The sequence below is a fragment of the Ischnura elegans genome, chromosome 1, assembly GCF_921293095.1.
Source record: "Ischnura elegans chromosome 1, ioIscEleg1.1, whole genome shotgun sequence".
In the NCBI taxonomy this organism is placed as follows: domain Eukaryota; kingdom Metazoa; phylum Arthropoda; class Insecta; order Odonata; family Coenagrionidae; genus Ischnura; species Ischnura elegans.
In genome coordinates, this window is record NC_060246.1 from 19,751,866 (window position 1) to 19,770,503 (window position 18,638).

The window sequence follows — 18,638 nt, forward strand, 5'->3', positions numbered from 1 at the left end:
ATTTGGATGGAGGTTGAGTATTTTGAAACTATTTTGTATGTGTTTTGGGATGATACCGGTAGCTGAGATGACAATTGGAGCTATATAAACCTGTTCCATATTCCATATTCTTTTTATTTCTATTGCCAGATCTTGGTACTTGTTAATTTTTCCTGTAATTGTCTTTTCGATGTTATGCGACAGTGGCACGGCAATATCAACTATGTAGCAAGTTCTATATTTCTTGTCAATCAACACTATATCTGGGGGTTTATTCTGGTTCTTTCTGGCTATAGCAACCGCGATTTGTCGGAAAAATTGGCGAACGGTGACTAAATTCATATTCTCGTTTTCATTCGTTAGGTATTTCGCCAGATAAGCTTCGCTTAGTTCCTCTGGCGACGAAAAAGTTATTCTCGTTCTGTCTGGCGAGCAATTATCGGATGTAAACATTCGCCAAGAGCGAATTTTGCTAGCGACGACAGTGAAGTCGCTCTAGCGACTCGGCGAAAGAATTGATGAGAGAACGACTCGTGATTTAATTACAGCTATACACCATTATTATGTTATATTTTTGATCCCAAATAGTTTAATTGTTATTCAAAGGCTTGGCGTACAATCTGTGTGAAGTTTAACCCGTCATATCGTTCTACGTAATTCAATAGATGGGATCTAAAGTGGGTTATACGCTACTAGATCCTTACAAGCCTCTCAAGTTTGATAATAATCACCACCCACACAGCACACGGACACCTTTCGGACATCCGGTGATTGTCCGCCAAGTGGCCTATGGACGTCCTACGGACGTGCGAATTCATGCCAAAGTATGTCCGCTGCAAGTCCGCATGTCAGTAAAAAAGGTGGCCTACGGACGTCCTGAAAGTGTCCGCTCCGGACACCTTCAGGACACGTTTAGGTTAGGATTGCATTTTGTTCGATACAAATAAATAATAGGTCCAGACAAGAATTTAAATAAATAAGGCATCAATTCCATGCACAATATTTATTTGGCTTCTTAAAATAATACAATGCAAGAAACTACATACATATTATTTAATTTTCTTCTTCCCCTGCAACCGCTCCTTGGCGTGCCTTAGCCAGTTTTGGATGGCAATCTCCACATCTTTTTCAGCGGTCATGCTCTCCTGCACTGCTCCTGTAATAATGAAGTATATAAACATTTCATTGTAGCAAGAAATTGTATCTTGTACGTAACAAGCAGATTACATAAGACAGGACGCTACAGTCTTATTAGTCACGTGTTTAACATTCTTAAGGTTTCAAAATTAGGAAACCTGTCCATTACAGGGTGAATACATTTTACAAACTTTTCTTTGACTTTTTCTTGTTCTTAAATAAGAAAAGATTTTGAGTAAAAATATAAATATGTTAGTAATGTATATATTATGATTAAGAACATTTTTCATAGAACAATTGTTGCACTAGATTTTAATCCCAAATATGAGAAGACTGTTTGCCTGTTAGACCCTGGTGCACCATCTAGCAAAAAATTCTTTGATCCATCCTTGCCAGACAGCTAAGTGGAGGTCTCGAAAAAGATATTGGAAAAAGCATTCAAATGGAGGATAATATTTCTGAACAATTGGTCTCTGCTTGAAGATTATGACTACACTAGAGTGAATTGTGGAGGTAAAGAAAAGTGTTACAAAAGCTGGAGCTAAGGAAGACTAATGCAGAAGAGCTGAATATGATATAGGAGTAAAGGAAACTAGAAAATTTAAAGGAGGAAGTTTAAGTGGACTAGATCTCTTGGGATTAGTGTGAAAACAGCCACACTGATTTGGCACACAAACCACTTAGCTGCATTGGCCGAGATGCAACTTAAAAAAATAGAAACTTTGAAAAACTTGCTGTAGTTAAGGCCATTCCATGATTTAGATCTCCGAATTCTTCCAATCTTAATAATTAAAATAGATCTTCTAATGTAGTCTGGTATCGAGGCAAAAGTGACAACCTAGCTCACTGGCAATATTCACATTTCGACAGAGACATAACAGGGGAATAGCAGCTAAGGCCTGCTGTGAGCTACTGAAATTTCTATAGCTCCTACAATAACACCTACTTCAAAACATCTTAGTTACCTAGAGCTACTAGAAAATAGTAGCTTCTGTAGTACTGTGCAACTACCATCCCTGTTGAATAAGTTATCCCATTCTTAAGTTCTACAGGTGTTATACATCGAACTTTTATAGAGCATGAGATCCTTTTCAACCATGTTTTTGGTAATTATACCTCCCATATGCAGAACAAAAATTTTTTTCAAATGTTTGAATTACTTGGTAGTGGAATCTGCATCTGAAAATAATACATAACAATACTATTTTCTCTACCTTTAGCATGGATGGGTGAACCTTGTATTACAAGATGTTTAATAATTATTTAAATTTACTTTATATGAGCTCCCTTAACAGGAGCAACTTGCCAAAAAAGTATCCAGACCAAAATTATTCCTCCTTGCCCAAACCTATATAATAATCAAACGAATACTTACACCTCTCTCTCATGCCTTGCTTTAGCATGTTCCAGCCAGCTCTTCACTGTAACTTCCACACTAGAATTGGTGGCTGTATCGTCCTGGTTCAGTGCAACATCTGTAAAGAATGAAGACAAATAAGTATACAGACAATTATAAGAAGAGAGACATACAAACTTATAAATAGAGATAGGAACTAAATAAAAATACAGATAAGGTATTTTTATTCAACTCCACTACATGAAAGCTATAGTCAGTAAATGCCTCCAGGTAAATACTATATCAGGTTCACGATACTCTACACCAAAATGTGTACCGATGGCTGTACGAAAAGATGCACAAGTTCTATTTTCTGGGTATAAGATTTCATGCAGCAGTTTGAGCAAATAAATGAACCATGAAACATAGCCGTAAGGTTTGTTTACACAATATATCACTTACAATTAGACCTTGTTTAGATTCATCCCGAGTTTCTTACAGTCGTCCTATAGTTTCCACTAAATTAAATGCATTGATGACTAATAGCACAGTTACTTAGTTTGTAGTTAAATTAGTTTATAGTTTAGTAAGTTAGCAAAGTTTGGCAGAAAAAATATATTAAACGGAATAAAGTTACGTCGGCATTGTAATTTTTTAATCCCTAAGCCTTATCTTTACTGACATAATAGATCATTTATTTATTTAGGACTTAAATTTTTTAATTATTAACCTAGTTCCATCAAACAGATAAAGAGTATAAAAACTTTTTGTAAAAAGGCTAAACATTGGTGGTTATCCTATCATAACATTAATGTTCTTTTTCGATGCGTGCGTGAATATACATATCGAAAGAAATCACACGGTGTAGTCCGATTTCAAAGAATTAATAATTTACGTGAAACCTATTAATCATACATGCCTGTTGCAAAATCCCCCGGTTACACGTAAATACAATTCCTAGTTATATTTATTGCCAAGAACCCTACTTGATTTGATTTAGGAACGGAACCAAACTGACCGTTTGGACTTCAAAACAAATTCAGCCGTAGCCTACGTTATCAAAACAACAGGTTCTATTTTATACGCTAGCACTTACATTATTTCCTATACGTTCTCGCGTACAGAGACTATGGTACAAGAACTTCCACTTTACATTATATCATGTAAACAAGGAACAAAAGCGAAAATTTCACCATGAACAACGGAAAAAGACGCTACCTTTAGTTGCCAAGTAACGGTTTTACCCAGACGGTCATGTTGTTCCAAGCAGAGCCATATTTTTCCTCGAGATGTTACAGGCTGAGTTATAAGAAATATAAGGAGCATGCGGAAACACTATACTGCCGCCAGTGAACGCCAAGAAAAATTATTTAGATGTCACATCAAACTTACTTGGAATTCAGCTGCGTCTTTGTAACCGCCAAACCACCATGCTGTCTCCAGTATTCCGTTCCGGTTCCTCTGTTGGAAAGGAGGAACGGAGGAATGTGGAGAACCATGGGAGGACACCTTCCTGTATCGCGGAGTAGCGGTAGATTCAAAATTCGTTCGCCACCAAAAAAACTAGAATTTCAATATAAAGTAAAGGTACTGCAGTACTTACCTTCTATTGCCTATCCTTAAATTGGACAATTACAATGTCTAATCTGGGAATGAGGCCATCGATGCCGTGATAATTTTAGGAGAATTCTTACCATTAAAATAAATTTAAAGCGTTATATGTTTCATTAAAATACTTTCCAATCAATCGCCTCTGAGATTTTTTAATCCCTAGAGAGTAAATATTAATTAATCAATAAGTTGAAAGAGTTCATTTAACCTGTAGGAATGGAATGTCCCCGAGACGGCTACGCGACGTCCGCAGGACATTGGTACATAATATACAATTTCAGTAAAAATCGATAAATTCCATTATTCCTGTTGTTAATTTTTGTAAAAGTTGCTAAATTTGTTTAAATTTAAGTAATTTTTATAATCATGAAAGAGTACGGGTTTATTGTTCATCCAACGCTTCTCAATCGTACAACATGCGGAAATTTTTAATTTTTTGAAAGTTGCTAAAATTGTTGCTAAATTTGTTTAAACTTTAAAAATTGTTATAAATAATGTAGAGAGTCATAAGTTCGTTCAATTGTTGTTGTTTAACCCGTAAGGCATGTAGAAATTTTTAACGCTCGTAAATGTTACTTAAATTGTTGCTAACTTTGTTTAAACTTAATTAATTGTTATAAACAATATAAAACTTAAAAATAGCGTACATTTGTAGTTCTTAAACTATAGAAGCGGTAAAAATGTCAAATTTTTTTATTCGTTAAATAGTTTATAATTTCCTCCCAGAGTCCACACTCCAACAAGAGGATTACATTTGGTTACCTAAAATAATCCTCAAAATATCTCTTCCTCCACGAAAAATTTCCTCTTCCTCGATCGGGAGGAAGTATTCTGGCTTCAGAAACGAGAGAGAGTTTTTTTTCTTTCTCCCTTCTCCTATACTCCCTACTCGGAGGAGGATCTCGAGACTTTCTCTCGGAGTTCCTCCTTGAGGAGGTGAGTGTTTTAAGAGGAAACCAAAACTCCCAAACCCTGCATAATGGGACACTAGCTGGACGTCCGCTGGACATCCGAGATAGGACAGTGTGCGGACAGATGGCCAGGACAGCCGGCGGATGTCCTCTGGCTGTCCTGAAAATCCGCGGACACTGAGAGGACGCGACGGACGCGCAGCGGACGTCCTCTGGCAAAGATGTGCTGTGTGGGCATCCATTAAAAAATTGTCTATTTTGTTGACTGCAGTCGGAGATAGTGTGATCAACCCCTGAAAATGTTGAAGGTATGCAATATTTGTGCCGAAGGAGGCGTTTGTTATGTTTTGTGCCAGCCGAAGTGAGTTGGTGAAAAATTCTAGAATTACATATCGGAGGAAAGGAAGGAGGTGAAACTGGAGTGTGGGTTTAGAAATCTATTATTACCTGGTTTTGCTGACTTCATTAACGAATTCAAAATGTGACGGTGATTACGAAGACAGTTTGAATGCATTCTGATTTACTAGCATGCGATGTCACAATAGAATTCATGTTTAATTGTGAGGATATATGTTATGAAGTGAAAGGGGGTAAGCTGTTAAAATGTTTTTCTATTGCCTTTTCCAAAGGATATGTTTGTCAAAGTACTTCTATAAAAATTGCAGGTAACTCCAATAACAATATGTGGCGTACGGCTTGGTATTTATTGATGATAAATATATGGGAATGTGTGGCAAGTGAAAGATTGCGTGAAAAAGAAAGGATTTAGCACATTACGTACGTAGTATATAGAAGATGCTGTTTGAGTTTTCCTTGGAAGTTGAAAAATGTTAATTGATGCAGCCAATACAGCTCGTGTGGGTAAAAAAAAGTAAGAATGACTGATTTGCTCATTAGATGGTATGACATATTAATTATAAATGAACTCGTTTGGCAAATGAGTATTTAGAGTGCTGAACCCAGTCAACACAGTGTTCGTAATGAGGTCTTATATGAACTCATACGTTGGACTCCTTTAAGATTCCACATTAAGAGACATGAAAGGGCCTTTAAGACCTCACACTTCATGAGGTCACATGACTGATGTCTTTAAGACCGCATACTTCATGAAGTCTTGAAGACCTCACACTTCATGGGGTCTTCAAGATCACACACACATGAGGCCTTAAAAATCAAGTCATGTATATGTTAATGAATTATAATTTCAATCGTAATTATATATTTCTGCGTGTACAATATTTTTTCTTCCTTCAATTAACTCTTTATATTAAGAGATGGGTTCGTAAACTTCTCCCTCCGATTCTATTAAATAAGCTGACACTTCCACTTTCCGCTAGGTCCGCCATTGTGTTGTCGTGTTATTCTACTGCCTTGAGCTCAAACGTCAAGTTTATGCTTAATATCGTGTGTACTCCATGGCCTAGTTCTTGCTCGTGTTTTTCCTTGTGTCTACGAACGTGAATCAGGATCCCATCGGATCTGAGATCGGCACGAACCTTAGACAATTGTGGACATCATGATGTGTTACGTGCACGGAGACTTGGAAGGGTTTCAATGATTTTATGTGTCCGATTCTTTATCCACTTTTTAATGAGAAAATCCATTAATTATACTATTTTAAAAGCTGGTTAAGTTCATGCTTATCATTGATTATCGGTAAATATATCCATGTAAAATATTTAGGTGGAACACGTTTTGTAACGTGCCTTTGTTGTTGTTCATGTTTCATTTCATTCATTCATCGTATCCTTATAAATTTGCTGTTATCGCATTTTAAATTATCTCCGCTAATATACACTATCTCGATCATATCTAGTGCGTGGTCAAGCAATGATTTTATTATCTCGGGTTCACAAAACAGTTTTCCCTAAGATCATTGAAGTTTATAAACTTCTCAGTTCTCAAAATCATGACGTAAACAAACAAAAGTGCTAACCGATTTATAATTTGCTTGATTTCACTTCGTAATGTAACTTATGGAACGATAAAGCATGGAAATAACGTACACCATGTATTTAAGTTAACTTCTAAGAGCATTATAATGCAATAGGAATGTAATTAAGTGTAAGAGTTAATCAAAAGTAGTTCACTAATTCGGTTACTCCTAAAATTAACCAAGTTAAAACGGTCATCTTCGGTGCTAAAACCGGCCCTGGGAGTATTTAGGGACTGCTAATGAGATAAATAGTCTTTATCTGGTTTATTTGATGTTATTATGTTATCAATTATAACTCTCAACAAACTTAAGTTCAATGTTTTTTTGCAGCCTCTCTTATGAAATGGAACCCGACATCAGCAAGTAGTGTCGCCTTGGAGAGAGTGGAGAGGCAGTGGCTGTATCAAGCGGAGACAGCGTAAAGTATGCAGAGAGGAAGAATTCAAAAACTCGTGATGTTTGTTTATTGACTTAATATTATGAAGAATAAATTTATAAATATCATGAAGTTGTCTATTCCATTTTGTTTTTCTGCCGTATTTCCACCTATGGTTCTCATTAAATGTATTATTTTGCTTTATTTTAATTGGATACGTCGGGTACTTATGTCATCGGAGAATTTTCTTAAATAAAGGTGCGTAAAGTATTTTGAAATCTTAATTAATGGGCTGGTAGGGGCCCCGGCGTTTTTGTAGGCTATTTCAAAGCCATCTATCGGAATTATTACGAAGTGGGTAATTTTTCTGGTTCTCCAGGTAGTTCCATTATCACACACGTGGAGGCGCCACATTTGCGCCTATATCATATTGGAACTGTTATAGGAGTCCTATAAGACCTCTTGACTGAGCTCCTTCAGAGTCGTGTGAGACCGCGAAAAGAATTCCCATACGAGTGCATATGACCTCACGGAGACATCATTATGAGGCCATTTGGGACTCTTTTGTAGGAGTCCTACAAATTCGTCAGACTTCTTTATGACCTCATGCATGAGTCATACGTGTTTACTGGGAAGTTTACTAATTATTGTACCTTTTGTGACTAAGGTAATGATCTCTCAACCTTTTGATGGAAAAAGACTTGGAAAGGCTCATTAAGCAAGAGAAGTCTTCCCTTCTCTGTATGTTCCAATGTATTGCCTTCAACGGAAATAATAGTGACTTTATAAAATAAGTGCTGTTGGTAGCCAAACACAGGTTATGTACTATTAAAACATAGCAAATTATCTACCATCAAAAGTAGCTTCAGAGTCATAGAATCAGTGGTGCCTATCTAGATACCTCAGGTTTCCCCAATACATAATAATAATAATACCATACTAAATAATAATATTATTTAGTTTCTTGTAATACATAAGAGTGCCAGTTTGGTCACTAATACTAAGATATCTTATTTCAGGTTTGAATATTTTGATATAGTGATAGTAAACAAATCGATATTTTTATCTTGAAAAAGTTTGATTTTATTCCACACATTTGAGCCTTAATTCAAGGAGAGAATTTGAACCCTTACACCTGAAGACTTCTAGATCATTAAAGTCAGATTAATCAAGGAGCTATTATATTAAGGTTCTAAATCATTGTCTGCTAACAGAATGTTTGAAACAATCAGAATCAGGTGTATTTCTTATGATATTGAGCTAGCTGGGCTACTCTGGCTATTGGGGAAAGCTGTTGTCTGTGTACCTATGTATTTGCTGATGAGGTTGAATTTACAGGGAATGACTGCATTCACCACCCATTATTTTCCATGCTCATAAGTGACCATTGAAAATTATTCATCGATAAGCTCTTTCAAAGTATGTTGTATGATGTTGGGCAAGATATGGTGGAAGTTCTTCATATTAGTAAAATTAGACTTTGTAATATTTATACTTAGTTTTATCATAATAAAACTCAGTGGAAATATTGCAATAATGTGGTTTCTTCCTAAAATATTAACCTTTACTACTACTTGTCGACATTTAACTAACTAATAAGTGTAATAAGTTTCAAAAGGATAAGCGAAGACATATTCCTATAACAGACATTTTACATCACATATCTGGTACACATGTTAGTTTCTTGGGATTTCAATCCCACACATAGCTTTTATTAATTTTTTCATTCTCCATCCATTGGACTATCACTAATGAGTACACTAGTTCAAAAATACATTAGGTATAATATCTTCAACACTTATAACAATGTATGACTAGATATCTCATTCCATTACATACTGTTAGAAGTGATCTTCTCATTGAGGTTGACATAGTTCTTTGTAACATACATGGTTATTCCATTTATTCCAGAACCATTGTCTCCCTGCCCTTGCTTGTTACTCAAAATCCTTACCTTAATCACTGTTGTCAGCATTTCAAGCTTGATATACACTTCATCTACATCATTTATATCTAATTCATCTCCTGCAAAAATTCCCTCACCTCACTTATCGCACTTCCTACTTTCTTTTCCTCTGTCAATTTTATCTATACATTCCTGTATACCTCTATTCTTATCCTTCTTCTGGGTCAAAAATACCACTTGCATACTAAACCTTACTCCATATCTCTTAACCAGACTTCTATTTGCACTTAGGTGCTGTGATTTTCCCTGTAATTGTCCTCTTTTTATTTATTCCCTATCTGTCTCGCCCCGATCTGCATTGCTGGAGATATATTTTAACATGATAGCTGTAACGAATGTAATGAGAATCAGTCTATGATCATGTCACAAAGGCAAATTGCCTTAATAGATCTATGAAAGTGGAGTGGATGTGAGGGAAATTGATACTATAATCACTTCATAAATAGAACATGGTGCAATAAAATTCTGTGAGGAATTCACATTTATGATAATGGAAGCACATACATTAATTATAAGTGAGTGATGTCAATGTGGTGCATTCAGAGATTACTTGGTACAGCATTTGAAAGAATGACCCCAGAAGTAGGTAGTAAAAAAATTACAGGTAACAACATAATTCCTTTGAAAACCCATATCCCAAAAAGACAGGTGCAGTGAAGGAGTCATCATCATGGAATCCTTATGCTTTACATCAGATACAAAAAAATTCTTTAAATGCTATATAAATATCTATCTTTGTACAGAGGCGGATCTATTGGGGGGGGGGGGGGGAAGCTAAGGGGGCTATCCAATTTACTCCCCTTGGGTATCCAATTTACACTAGAAGAATGGTGATTTTTTTCCGACCCCCACTACAGCTGGAATTTTAACCTCACCTGTCCCTATCCTGGATCCACTACTGTCTTTGTATAATTTAGTACTCAGGTAAATATTTCAAACATGGTCAATGAAAGCTTCATATGTTATGGGCTGAGAATAAAAGGAAATATGTATCACATGTATAGTATGGTATCCATAAACACCACTGAGAGTTAAAATTTAATGCTTTCATTCTGATTAGATACGTTTTTCAACAGATTTTTTTATAAATTGAAGTATATTTTGATAGTTGATTAGATATGAAGTCTAGTTACGATAGCACTTAAAACTTATTCTAACACAAGGTTTGCAAAAATGGTCTTTACATAAAGAATATACCCCCCATCCCAAGCTATGAGCCAAAGAGAGCAACAATATTTTGTTACAGATGCATATTGTTACAACAACATGCAGCCTACTTGTAAAGTATGAAAGGTTTGCTGCAAATTGTACATTTATTTAATAATTGGATGGCAAGTTTACTCGGCCATGAGCCCTTGAAGTAACTGTGGTAGGCTTATGCATAAGTTATTCAAACTTTACTCATTCTTCTCTAATTTAAATGTTAGACTGTGAAGTTATGTTCATAATCAGTGATTTCTGAACATCAATTCAATTTTATGATGGCAATGAATACATTCTCAAGACTCACTGTCCTCCCTATTACAATATCAACTACACGTTCTCCTGGACTCAGCAAGTAAACCCACTGACCTTGAGGAACCTATTTCCTTGTTAGCTCTTCCCCCTCCCACCATCACCACCTCCTCCCTGTCTTAACCCCCACCCTTCCCTAAGGTATATATAAGCTCGCAAGTCTTGTGTATATTCACTTTGATAATGACATAGTGTACTGTCGAAACCTGGGTCGGTATTAAAACTCTTGTGGAACATACAAAAGTGTATCTTCATTGTTTCCTATCAACTGCACTATTGACAGCCAGTATCAAAATATATTTCACCTTATATTTCAATGGTAAGGACTACTTGGTGTCATGTTTCACATTTTATTAATTAAGGGGCCAAGGCCCAATTACAAGGTATAAAATTCTTCATAAAATATCATAACAGTGACAAAAATATACATATTGTAATAGTTAATTATGTAATAGGTAACATCTTATCTGGTATTCCTTTCAGGTACCTCAATATAGAAGGTAAAGAATCAAAAAACAGGTCCACCTTGAGACATAAATTGCCGTCACGCATTATTTGCTGCAATGGGGAAAAGTAGGTTTAGTTGTGTGAGTGATGGCTAATGTCAAAAAGAGTGTCACATCTAGTGGAGTAAGAAGGGACTTTCATGAATATTTCTCTTAATAGGACAGGGGAATCAACTAGGTTATTTAACAGCTTATAAAGGAAAATAATATTAGAGCACTGTCTCCGCTTAAAATTGGATGGAACATTAAACATAGGCAATATGGCAGAATAGCTATAGTCCTTATCAAATAGTCGAAACTTTATCGAAACCATTCAAACAAACTTCCTTTGGATGGACTCTAAGGTATTAATGTGAGAGACATAGAAAGGAGACCATACAACAGAGCTGTACTCGCAGTTTGATCTGACTAAAGATGTATACAGCACTTTGTAAATTTCAATACTATTAAAGTTTTTAACAAATCTTGAAATAAGGCATAGAGCTCTAAACGATTTTGCTTGAATATAATTCAGGTGTTGCAGAAAGTTAAGCTTGAAATCAAATATTACCCGTAAGTCTTTTATATGGGATTGTTGTGAAAGAGCAATTCCATTTAATTTGTATTGAAATTGAAATGGCTTTTTTTTCTATGGAAGGAAACAGTATAGCACTTTTTAATATTCAAATTCAGATAGTTGAGACTACACCATTTTTCAAGCCTTTGTAGACTGTTTTGTAAAGACACAGTGTCCATTTCAGAATGAATGGTTTAGAAAATCTTTAGGTCATCAGCATAGAGTAGAGAAGAAACAGGGTCAAGCACATCCTTGATATCATTTATAAACACATTGAAAAGCATCGGAACCAAATGAGAGCCTTGTGGAACTCCAGAAGTACCATAAAAATTTTTTTATTTTGAGGAATTAATATTAACCACAAGTGATCTATTAGATAAATAGCTTTCGAGTCAGGTAATTATTGTGCCTGTAAAGCCAAGTGACTTCAGTTTCACCAGGAGAACTTTTTGATTGACCGAGTCAAATGCTTTAGAAAATCGGTATAGATGACATCTGTTTGAGTACCATTTTCCATAGCTTTCAGCAAATGGTTTTGAAAAGTAAGAAGATTAGTCAAAGTAGAGTGACCTTTAATGAAACCATGTTCTCCTGGAATGATTATGCTGTTAATAGTAGAACTAAGTTTATCTACAACCAGTGATTCATAAACTTTGGCCAATGCTGATAGTTTGGCAAATAGGGCGATAATTAGAGATAATATTTCTTTTACCCTCTTTATGCACAGGTATTATGTAAGTGGATTTTAGGGAGTAAGGGAAGATGCCACTACTGAGGGATTTATTAAAAAGTATGATTAGTGGATACAGTGATGGGGTTAGACTCATCTTCAAAAATAGGGGAGGAAGCTCATCAGAACCAGAGCCTTTGTTTAGATCAAGATTACCAAGTTAATGTTCAATTTCGTTAACTGAAATCATTAACGATGCTATAGTAAAAGAAGAATGTAATGAGTAGCCTGGTATAGGAGCATTATCATGTTTCCTATACACTGATGAAAAATATTTAGCAAATAAATTGGCTATCCCTTCACTCGAGTCAACAATTTGATCTTGAAAACACATTAAATTTGGTAATCTACCCATACGTCTTATTGCATTTACATGACTCCAAAAGCACTTAATATTACCAGTAATTGATGCCTCCAATTGAGACATATAACTATTGTGACAGATTTTTATCAATTTGGCACATTCAGACTTAATTTCTGAAAATCTAACATAATCACAATGTAAACCAGTTTGTTTATAAAGTTTATAAAGTGACTTTTTTACACTAATCATTTTTCTTAGTTCATAGCTAAACCAATGGGGATAGTTGCTGGACTTAATAGTTGTAATTGGAGTAAACTGTTGTAGACCTTGATATATTATTGAATAAAAATGATCAAAGGCCTCATTAGTAGAGAGCTTTTCAAGTTTATTGCACCAAAGTAGTTTATCAAATACCTTCTAATACTATCAACAACTTAAGCAGGTGAATGATATCCGCAACACATATGGTAGAGTTCTAACAGGTGGAGTTATTAATGTTCTAGTCATTAAATCATTAGATTCCAAAAAATCCCAGGACACAATCTGCGGTAAGTTAAATTCACCCAGTAACAATATTTCAGAATATTTATCAGAATCATTGATATTTTCTAACGTTTCACAGTATGTGCAACAGTTTCAACAGGTTTTTGTCTCTCTAAGATGAGATAATTTAAAGTTATGAAATATCTGCTGCTAGCTGACTATTATATGGCTCAATTCTCTTCGTGTCTTACATGAGTGGCATATGCCTAAAGATACCTCCTTATTGTGAACATTTTAATAAAACTGAAAATGTTTCTATAAAAACACAAAATAATCAAAGGAATTACAATGAATTATTTATGAATTAATTGTTCATAACAATGACATCTTCAGTGTGACAGAAGTCATTCTGCATGTTATCATTTATAATGAACACAGATTAATTTGTCTATTAGACGGTGGTTGGTTATAAATTCTGTTATTGAAATTATGGCCATGGTGAGTACTTTGAAAACAGGAAAGGCTTTGATTATTCACAACTTGCAAGGTATTCTTAATTCCGTAAGGAACGCAGAGATGATGATATGATAGCGTAGGGGCCAAACTTACGCTAAGAAGATATATCTTACTGCAAAAGTATGATTAAAATTTATCGTCATTATGATTACATTGTAGCCACAAAATGTTCCTAAAATCGCTCTGGTGGTCTACTCAATAGAAAGCCATTTCAATTGGTTTCACAATACAAATGAGAATCTTCGTTCCCGTGTAATAAGCACAAACAGGGTTAATTTACCACTATTTCTTGCAAAGGAACTCCAATTTCATTCGATCCACAAATAGTCATTCATTATCTCCGTGTAATTTATGGTATCGCAGCACTCATAAAATTAACACTTTTACTTACTAAATATTCACAAATCGACGCGAGTACTTTTATTTAACGACACACAGATGATTGACCATATTAATCGTCAACGATTAAAACCGAAAATATTGGCTTCATCTTCGTTTTTAAGGCTAACCATCACTTCAAAACAAACGTTAACAAACCTTTCACGCCTTTCACCATACTCCACACTCGATTTTCCAATTCCGACTCTCGTTTGTTTCACTTCTCGCGTTCAATTGTTGGTATGAGAATTATCCACTTACGGGTATTCTTTATTACCTACATCACAGTATTTCGCTAAGAGAACGAAGTTACCCGAACTGTAGCGATAGGAGGAGCGAAAAGAACGAGAATAAGGGCCGTATCCAGAAATAATGCTTCAGCTTGTAGCGGCGCGCACCGCTGAATGCTGTATCCAGAAACCTCACTACTCCAAAACGCTCCAAATAGGTGGGGGCAGTGTTGCCACATTTATTTTGGGCTGGATTGATGACGTGGACGAATTTAGCGACATTTTGAGTCCCTACTATGCGGGCTTTGAGAGGAACTAAGGGCGACAATTGAATAACGAATATCGCAACGCGACTTTGTTTGTAAGCAAAATGGAAACGGGTTGGAAGAAGAATCTCGGCGTAGAAGAAGAGTTTGATTTTAAAACTAATTATTGATAGGAAAGTTGTATTGGAGTGCAAGAAAACCAATGCTGTGAGTCTTTCTTTAAAGGCTATGGCATGGAAGAAGGTGGAGGTTGAATTTTAATCGGCACGATGGCGTAACGAAGGTAAGCACATTATTAGGCCGTGATTTGTGAAATTTCAGCGGAGAATCTTATGTCTTGTTCTTAAAATCTGAATGGAAATTATTGATATAATTTCTCTTTTTTAGTGGTGTTCGTGGAAATAAGATGTCTTAGGAGATGCGGTATCTCACACGGAATTTATTCTCGGTTCCATGGGATTTTCTTGGTTCTTCAAGTTTCTTCTGTGAATCTGATTCCGTTCATTATGTGAAAAGTGTCCCTTTAAATCGGCAAAGTTATCATTGAGAGCCAGCTGGTACATGCTGATAAATCTTCGTGTTCAGAAATCTCGCGACGTGTACCAAGTGTCTCGACTAGTGTCGATCGCCGGTGATTGCCGGCTGGCCTCGGCGGCTCTGCCGCCGGGGAAAGCCGGCCGATGCCCCAGACCCCGCACCCCGAAAATGCACCAATCTGGGCGGAAAAGAGTAACCTCATCAAGTTTTGTTCAGGACACCCTAGTTTCGGTGCTGACTTTATTGATGATTTTTTAAATAAAATGTTTCATCTGTTACAATTATTGTTGACAATGCGAAATGAAAGGAAAGTGAGCATTTTTTTAAAATAGTGCCGTTATTAAGTTGTACGGGTCGTCGCTGCCGATGTTTCGCTCTAATTACCGACTTCTTGTGTCCGCAATGTATGTGTAATTTGATTTGTGAAGTTACAGTTAGTGTATTCGCTCCCGATTTTCTTCGTGTGAACATTTCCTGGACAATTTTATTTGCAATTTGTGTTAATTAGATTTGTGAAGTAACAGTACGTGTCGTGTTGATGTTGATTTTCTTCGTGAGTACTTTTTTTTGGACAAGTGTTCTTGTAAAGTGTGATCATTTTATTTGTTGAATTGAAAGTGAGTTTTACGACGTTAATAAATACAAGTTTGTGAACTCAGTAATTCTTGTGGTGGTATTTATTGCTGAATAATCCTTGGTGTCACTTGCGCAATTCGTCATTGTGGTTGACAAATATACTCGTACAACTGTCGATTGCGTTGGTATAGTTGGATATTTTAGACTTTGAGGTAATATAATAGATACATGTATTGTATTGCAACGTCCGAAGATTTACGTGACATTCATTATGAGATGAATATCATGTGCTATTGTAAACGGACTGAGAAGCAATATGCCATTTCCATCGACCCTTCCCTTAAACTTTAACTCATCATTTTTGTGACGGCATAAATCATTATAGGTAAGTTTTCACGTAATTGAACATGGTTTTCAATGGCTCGGAACTGAAATTATTCAAACTAGCAGTAACTGAGAATGGACGTAGCTGACTGGAAGACGACTTTGTCGCTTTGAGTATTTTACGCAAATTTTGGATATCAGAGACACAAAGCTGGTGATTGCAACTTTATTTGGGCACTTATATATATATAATATTAATGGTTTTCAAGGAAAGCCACGGTCTATACCAAAGTTTATAGCTATTAGAATGGCAAAGTCGACGAGGTTTCAGCATAGTTGCGTTGACAATGGTTATTTTTCGTAAAAAAGTATTTCAAAAGCATCAAGGCGAGACATTCTTGTGTCCCTAATTTATTTGTATTTAATTATAAATGGTTTTCAAGGCATGACAGGGCCCGTTTAGAAGTTAATTGCAAATAAAACGGTGAATCCTAAGAGGTTTCATCACGGTATTGTTGACAGTATTTATTGGTAGTTAAATTAGGTAAAATATTTACTCATTAGGATAAAATATGGCTATTGAAGCATTCTTACTATCTTTTTAAGTAATAATAAATAATTATCATGAGCTTATAGCCCTTTAAACATCAATAATTATTAATAATAAATGCGAGACGATAAGCAGACGAAACCCGGCGGCCATATTACTTGTAGCGAGTAGTGTGCCATGGACCTCACTAGACTTTTGCAGCGGTGCCCGTAGCGGTGCTCGGCCGCTACAGCGGATACGTCATCATCTGATGACGTATCTAGCAGTAGTGAGGTTTCTGGATACGGGCCTAATAGCGGAGAAAATTTTCGCTACGCTTCGAGTTGCCGTAGCGAAGGGAGGACCCGAGCGAAAGGAGAACGAGAATCACCGCCCTGGTCTATTATTAACTATAGTTTTATCTGTTTGAATAGGCAGATCGTAATAGATTTTAAATTCGCCGTTTTCAAGCACTGTTTCAGGGTGGTACACATAATATGGGGTCTTAGTATCTATTAACTTGTGTTGGTAGGCCAGTTTTTGGTGGATAATTTTTGCAACTTGATTATGTCTACTTAAATATTCTGTATTAGCTAGCATCTTACAGCCAGATATAATGTGCTGGATTGTTTCAGGTACTTGAAAACACCTTCTACATTTGTCATCTGTTATGCTTTTATCACCAAGGATGTACTTTGCATAATTTTTAGTGCGGATGACCTGGTCTTGTATTGCAAGCATGAACCCTTCGGTTTCTCCATAAAGTTCACCCAATGACAACCATTTGTTTGATGAGATTTTATCAACATATGGTTGATTGAGGTCATTGATGTGTCGTCCATGTAATTCCTTCTGGGCCCATACTTCTACCTTTCTATTTAATAGAACAGCTCCTGTGTTGGTTGCTTCATCGGTCGTGCCATTTTTTAGATTTAATGGTGTTAATTTGTTGTCGGCATATACTATTGATTTGTGAAGCTTTGAACTGTTTGATTTATCGTAGAAGAAATGTTTTAGTCCATGAATTTGGTTTTTGAGGAGCTGTTGTAAATCTATTAACCCACTACCTCCCATATAGCGAGGTAGCGTTAGCCTTTCTATTGCAGCCTTTGGGTGATGTAAATTAAATTTTGTGAATGTTGTACGTATTGATCTTTCTATGCCTGCTATTTCGGTTTTGGTCCAGTCAATCACTCCAAATGTATATGTCAACACAGGTACCGCAAACGTATTGATGGCTTTGATTACATTTCGTGCATTTAATTCTGTTTTAAGGATGGATGTTAGTCTTTTATGGAATTCAGTGGTTAATTCCTTCTTGATCTGTTTATGTTGTATTGATTTTGCTTGCAGGAATCCAAGGTATTTGTAGTTCTCATTTTCTTCCATAGATATTATTGACTCGTCTTCTGTAACATTGAAGTTACCATGCTTGATTTTCCCTTTTTCTATGTGAAGCAATCTGCATTTATCCAATCCGAATTGCATTTTTATATCCGCGGAGAACCTACTTGTGACATCCAAAAGGTACTTGAGCTGTATTTCATTTGAGGCATAGATTTTAATATCGTCCATATAGAGAAGGTGAGACAAAGTAAAACTGGTGTTTGTACTATTTTTTATTTTGTATCCATATTTAGTGCTATTGAGGGCATTTGATAATGGGTTCAACGCCAGGCAAAACCAAAGTGGACTCAATGAGTCTCCTTGGAATAAACCCCGTTGTATATCAATTGTTGGTGTTATAAAGCCTTTACCCGATATATTGACCATTAGGGCTGTTTTCCACTTTGCCATAGTTGCTTCTAAAAACTTAATGATGGTGCCGTGGATTTTGTATGTAGTCAGAACTTTTAAGAGCCAATTATGTGGGACACTGTCAAACGCCTTACGGTAGTCAATATAAGCAACATGAAGGTTTCTGTTATTTTTGCGT